This window comes from Macrotis lagotis, chromosome X (assembly GCF_037893015.1).
Source record: "Macrotis lagotis isolate mMagLag1 chromosome X, bilby.v1.9.chrom.fasta, whole genome shotgun sequence".
Classification (NCBI taxonomy): domain Eukaryota; kingdom Metazoa; phylum Chordata; class Mammalia; order Peramelemorphia; family Peramelidae; genus Macrotis; species Macrotis lagotis.
Genome location: NC_133666.1, coordinates 504,333,644 through 504,341,225, shown reverse-complemented (window position 1 = coordinate 504,341,225; position 7,582 = coordinate 504,333,644).

The following is a 7,582-nucleotide window of genomic DNA, read 5'->3' as shown; positions in this document are numbered from 1 at the left end:
TAAGGAATAAAGAATGAGAAGGCAGGCAGACGTCTGATTTTTCTGCATCAGAAACTTTCTGTATTTAGTGAGCGATGCTGAAATTTCGGCTGTGGAATGTCTTATACATTTCAACTATATTATTGATATCCGTTAACTGTTTTTGCTTAGTTTGAAATAAAAATGGAGCTGCAAACCATTGCTACAAATCCTTAGCTAGCAGAGATGAAGTCTTGGGGCCGAGGTGGATCATTTATGTAATTATTGCTCTTCATATTCTATCTGCATCCAAAATATTCCTGTGCATCTACAATGCATATTAAGTGGTGAATTTGTTGGGGTGGTACCAGTTGTCAAAGATCACCTATTAGAGGGCAACTTTTAGGCAGCTTTAGAATGAGAACATAGTATATGACTTTTACTATATCTTGTATCAGATTTGAGAATGATTTGAGGTTTGCCATATGCTTTCTGAACAATCATAGAGGAGCAGTAGTACGTTTTTCTACTTGCCAGGAAGCATCTTTTACAGTAAGTAAATGCTTACTGTTGAGTGGAGCAAGTGTTTGGTGTCTTCTACAATGTTTTGATCTTCATTGGTGATCCCTGGACCAGAAGTGATTATTCAAGGCAGTTTGCAAGCTGCCTCTTGGATTATATGCGGAATTATATCATTATACCAGAATATGGAAGATGTTCCTCTTCAATTTAGAAAATCAAAACAATAGATGATTCTGGACTGTCTCAGACTAGAGTTTTCAGGAATGATTTGTTTTTCTCTTTGGGTGTGTAGCCTTTAATCTTATTTATTCATATAGCAAATTAATACTGATCTTAGTAGTTCTCACTGCTTATCATATTATAAATAATAACTGAGTAGGTGAATGGGGAAAATAACAGCTCCCAAATTATTTTACTTTGACCTAGGTGAAAAATTACCTGTTAATTTGCATATCATTTAATTTTTCAGCATGGAATATACTGTATGTAAGAAATTCCTGAAGTCAGTATATAATTCAGTCATGCTCTGCTTTTTGCCTGCCTTTTATTAAAATGTTAGCAAGCAGTCTTTCACAAATGGTGTACCTAGGCTCTGACAGCTTCTTATTCTGGGTTCCTAGGACATAGATTGTTTTTATTTGTTTAATTATTGCAAGTGTTCTGGACTGGGCTGATTGTGTTGGCTTGGGAGACTGGATTCACAGAATGGTTCTCGAAGGTAGCAGTGGGCCAGAAAGGCGTGGTGTCTACCAGCCTTTCATTTGACTGAAAATTAGACTTTAACATGGAGCACAAAGCTTACCTGACATAACCTGTGCAGACCTCTCTGTATGTGTGTGTTTGTGTGTGTGTGTGTGTGTGTGTATTTTATATATATATATATATACATATATATATATATATGTATATATATATATATATATTTATTGTATTCTCAGGGCCTATCACTGTGACTAAACTTGGCTGTTGATAGATTTATCTATTCATTTCCTTTGCATCGTTCTTGATTGATTCTTGTATTTTCTCTCCTTGGGATGCTGTCAAAAACTCACTGCTTGAATGCAGCCCACTCTGTTTTTTACCAACTCTGTTAGACATTTTTTTCATATGTTGAATTAAATCTGCTTCCATGGAATTTCTGCCTATTGATCTATTTCTGCCTTCTGGATCTTACATGGAACAATCCCTCTTCCATATGACAGCCTTTCAGATATTTGAAGATTCCCTAAGTCTCCTTCCTTCTAGGACAAACATTCCCATCCTGCTATCTATTTCTTATGATTTTTTTTTTTTTAGGTTTTTTGCAAGGCAAACAGGGTTAAGTGGCAACACAGCTAGGTAATTATTAAGTGTCTGAGACAGGATTTGAACTCAGGTACTCCTGACTCCAGGGCTGGTGCTTTATCCACTACGCCACCTAGCTGCCCCTTATGATTTATTTATTATCCAAATCACCCTCCTCCTAACATTTTTAATACCTGGATAAGTGACTTGGTTTTTCATGTTTTATCAGTATAGTTTATATCATGCAGATACAGTTGTTGTAGTATGAGAATTATTTATGCATAGGAAAAAACCTGACTATTGAATTTTCAGAGCAGGAACTTAATGTTTTAAGAAATATTAAACATTATTTAATTTTAATTTTAATTTTTCTTACTCTGACTACCTTGAGTTGGGAGTCCAGTATTGTTAAAGATGGAAAAAAATGCTCAGAGGGAATGAGATCCCAGAGTGCTGCTAAGATGATGTAAAAATGTAGAGGAACTACATTATCATTTTGAAGATGAAGAGATTTGCAGAAGTGTATCTTTTCTTTCTCTACCATAGAAAAGAGTTAAATCAGTTTCATCCCAATAAATATTTGCTTGTTTAAATTTTAGTTTGTTCTACTTTTCAATTAACTAGATTGATTGTAAGCCTCTCAAGGTCAGAGAGCATGTTTCTTAATCCTTTTGTATCTCCCTCATAAGAGTCCATTCCACTGAGTAAGTGCTCAACCAAGCAATAAAATGCAATTTAGTTCTATTTTTCTAGTTTTTGTTTTCTGGTGGCAAGAAAAGCTAGATTATTAGCATTTTATGGAGTTTCTTGTAATAAGGGTATCTGATATGAAAGAGTTGGTGTTGCATTAGAGTGTAGTAGTAAAATATTCTTGACTTAGAGATGGGAAGACCTGGGCTCAAATCCTATTTTAGTCATTCACTAGCTGTGTTATTTAGTATTTCTATGCCTCAGTTTACTTATCTGTCAATGAAAAAGGTTGAACTTGGTCCAGCTTTATATCTATGATCTTATGGTTTTATTTTTCTTTCACTAGACTAATCTATTTCCGATGGAAAAGTGTAATAAAAATTGTTCAGTTGGAAAAAGTATTATCTGTAGTGGAAAGTAATACTAATTTTGATTTTGACCAAGTCTCTGATTGCCTTGCTGTTATAGTCCTCCAATGGGTTTTTAGGATCATTAGTGTTTAGAAGTGGAAGGAATTCATTTAGTTCATTTTACAAATGAGTTCTCTGCAAAGAACCCCCCCCCCCCCCCAGGAAAAAAACCAAACCAAACCAAGAAGCCTCAGTTAAAAGAGGGCTTTTAGGCTAGCTATTTCTTCATTCCCCTCCCTCCCACTGCCTTACCTACTCCCTTACCTCCTTTTGATGGTACTTCATCATATCTCCAAGAATGTCTTCATCTGGAAACTCATCACTTGGTGAGATTGCATCAGTATCCTCAGTACTCTTTGCCCATCTGATTAGAGGCCTGAAGAATTTAGCAAAGCTCTCATCTACTTAAACTGAGTTTCCATCTCTTCCTGTTACTCTCAGTGTAGTTCTTTGGACTCCACTTAGCTTCATGCAAGATTTCTTCTTTCTCTCTCTTTCTACTTTCAGCTGCCTTTTGTTGATTGGCATTCCTTCTTTAGATTATAAATTCCTTGAGGGCAGGGGCTATCTTTCTTTTTCATATTTATATCTTAATCGCTTAGCCTGTGGTCAGTCCTTAATGATGTTTATTGACTGATGACTTTAACCTTGATTGCCTAGCATTCAGGTTAGGATCTGTTTTTTTTTTTAAGGTTTTTTTGCAAGGCATATGGAGTTAAGTGGCTTGCCCAAGGCCACGCAGCTAGGTATTTAGAGACCAGATTTGAACTCAGGTACTTCTGACTCCAGGGCTGGTGCTCTATCTACTGAACCACCTAGCCGCCCCTCCAGTTAGGATCTATATCTGGCACTGGATCCAGATGGTTCTGGGTGTGAGGCTGCAGACTTAAACAATACCCCCTCACTTTAAGCCAATTCATCTGCTTGTCATGACATCCCTCCCCAATATTGTGGTCTTCTTAATGAACAAAGGGCAAAACCAGCATCATGATCATGACTTAGAAGTAGGAGGGATGAGATTGACACTCAAGTCCTCTGCCTCCTTGTTCACTGCTTTTACCATTAAAACATGGTCCAATGTTCACATTATAAAGTTGTAGTTATAGCTGAGGTAGTCCAGTTCAAATCCTGAGTTAGACACTTAACCCCTATTTGTCTCTTCTCTGCAAAATGGAGGTAATAATAGTACCTATATCCCAGGGTTATCATGAGGATAAAGTGAGATAATATTTGTAAACACTTTGTAATCTTTAAAGTATTTTGTAAAGGCCAGCTATTATTATAAGTGGCAAGCTTAAACTTACTTGAAAAGCATAGCCAATTTTAAGATCTATTGAAAACAATGATGTTGTTTTTTTCCAATGAAAGCAAATAAAAAATGCATGCTTGGTTTCTCACATTTTACGGCATTTTATAGATATGTAGCTGAAACAACAGATGCCTTTGTGAATGATTCATAATGTGACCATGGTGTTACACTGCTTTTGGTTTTGGACATCAGGTCCTCCATTTGAAGCAGTAACATGTAATAGCTTCTTTGTCAACAAAGAGGTTAGTTGGCTGTTATTTCTCCAAATTAAAGGGTGGGGATTTATAAAATGTGTCCTTGATAATGTTCTGATTTGATAACATAGTTAATTACAGTTTGTGTTTCATTAATCTACTTCCTCTTACCTGACTTTTGTGCACATCTATTTACCAAGAAAGAAAAAAATTAAATGGTTTCTGGCAGACAGAAACTTTGTATCAGGGCTCAGCATTTAGCTAAATTTGTATTCCTAGCTATTGCAAAAAGACTTTTTAATCTTTACCTTGAGGGAAAATAAGCCCACATTTTGACACATCTAAATGAAGTAAAAAATAACTTCAAAAGCCACTTGTAACTTAATAATTAGATCATTGGAAGCATAAATATTTTAAATTGGAAAACTTTGAGGCTCTTAAGTGTGGGATTTAATTAAGTAAAATAGTTGCATTATGTAGTTGATACATTAAAAAATAATGCCTTCTTGAATAACCTGCTGCATTAAGTGATTATTTTAAAATTATAATATTTAGCTTTATATGTATCCTAATAAAGTAAAGTACCTTTTTGGGAGATGTCTTGTGACATTTAAAAAAATCATTTTTTATATCTTATAGAAAAGATAATTTTAGGGGACTGTTGAAGATTTGAACTATCAGAATTAAAATAAATGTGAATGACAGCTTTATAGTGAGTCTAAAATTTCCCAAGGATTGCTAATCTCTAAGCCTCATCTTTCTCTTGTTTTCCTTGTTTTTTCTTGATTTTTACTGAGTCCAATGTTTTGAATGAATGAGTGAGTGAAGACATGAATGAAAAACCAAAATTTAAGTCTTTTAGACTTTCCACTCTCATCAGGGTGGAAGCTGTTGTAATTGGGAACTGAATAAAGGGGAAGTCAGTGCAATCAATCACCTCCCATCTCTACTGACAACTTTTGACTTAGTGTTTTATTTCCTTTTAGCCAACCCAGTACTATGTCTTAGACTATGATCTAGTTCCTTGAGAACAGGGACTAATGTTTTGTTTTGTTTTGCCTTTTTTTTGTATCTCAGCACACAACACAGTATTTCTTATGTAATAGATACTTAATAAATGCTTTTTTGACTTGTCTTCTAATAATCCTCTGAAATTGAACGGAGAGAATGTGTATAGTGAGAAACATGTACTTACCATCTTCATTATGGGAGGTGGTACTTTTTAATGAACTTCTCTAACCTACCAGGTTGAAGATGAATTGGTTGCCAAGCTTTGACACATTTAAAATGAAGTGTTACCTGTACACCAATCCCGCAGTCATTTAAAAACTGCATGTACTGTGTTACTCAGAAAAGAAAGGAAATGGATATTTTTAATGCATTATTGTGCAGTAATAACACTAAAATCTAGACTCCTTTCATGTCACTTAATTCCCTACTTAAGTCAAGTGGGCTGCATGCAAAGGAGACCACTAGACTTTGAGTTAGGGGGCCTTGTTTTTGCCACAAATTCATTGGGTGACCTTGGCAGGTCATTTTATCTCTCATGGCTTCAATTTAGACTAGAAAAATCTCAATGGAATCTCCTGGCTTTAAGAATCAAAAAATTTCATCCCATCTTTATCTGTCTTAATGATTCTTCTTAAGGATCATCTTAAGAATGAGATGAATTCCATCCAGGCTGGTTTAAAGTAGATGTTCAGCTTATAAAAAAAACTGACAGTGCCTTTTGATTGCTTACAACCCTTAGTATATCCTCTTTAGAAGATATTGTCCCAATTTCCCCAATCATCTCTTACATTGTTGTAAGAGCTTCTTTTTTGGTTAAAATTATAATGTCCTGATTTTTTAACATGGGAGATGCTCGTTTTGCTTTTTCTGGTGAAAACTGATGTCATTTAGAGAACGTACCTATTGGTACCCCCAGACAACTTTGTAAGATTATATAAATCTTTAAGACAGTGATATATCTTTATCACTGTAGAGAAGTTTAAAAGCAATTCCTTACACCAATGAAATCACACATTTGAGCAACAACAACAATAATAATTATGATTAATCCTTATTTTATCACCTGTGTTATTGAGGGCTGGGCCTGACTCATGCCAAGTAGGTGATTAAGATTTGGGATTGAGTAGAAATGAGACCCTTTCTCATTGTCCTTTTAATGTGTAACAAAAATGGAATGGAAGAGATAATTTAGCAAAAGATACAATCATGGTTCAGGTAAATGAAGCCCTCATTTCTTCATAAATAACTGGTAGAAAGACTGTGCCAATTTCAACATCTATTAGAATATTAGTCTGAGGACCTCCTCCTACTTAACTGAATTTTTTTAGCCTTGGTTGGACTGACTCTTAAAAGTTAATCTGGACCAGTTAAATCTCAAGAGTAATATTTTTGCTTTCCTAGGGAAAAACTTATATGAAATAAATATTGAGGAACATCCTTTTAAAATTTAATTAGAAAAAGCATGTAGATGGAGTGGTTTTAATTTGTGGGAAGGAATTGATTTTGCTCATCTTCCAATTTTAACATTCAGGATGAGAGTATGAGAAAAAAATTTTCAAACTTGATACTGTCAAATAGATGGAGATTTTCTGGTGCTCATTTGGATGGTTTTTGTAACCACTAGGGAATCATTGCAGTTTCTATATGACCCAAGTGTCATTTTCCTCTCCTCCCTAAGAGAGGTGTTTGTAACACATAAGCTTTCCAATTATTGAAATTTCATTCTGTTCCTTGAAATCCTTATGAAAAGTACCATATTCATTTTGATGACCATTGGCTGTTAGAGACAAGTTGCATTGTATCCAACTATGATAAAACCAATGCAAGCTCGGAATTCAAATAGTCCATGTGAACACTGGGGTGGATTCATTAAACTTTTACACTTCACAAATTTCCTCTGAGCTGCTTCAAGTTTGCCTTCTTTATGGAGCCCAACACCCTCTCTGATGAAGACATCCCATGCTAGGAGGGAGATGAACCATTTTTTTGAGAAATTGTGAAAAATAGATTTGGTTTCTAACATCAGTTTCATTTTTATTTAAGAAATAGAATTATAAAACATACACATTACAGTTCTGGGACAAAGAAGCTTTTGCTGTGACAGTACCATTCTCAAAGGATTTCAGAATACTTGTATAGAAACATATCATAAAATCACAAAACTGAAAGGGATCCGGGGAATCTGACCTGTTCTGAGACAACAT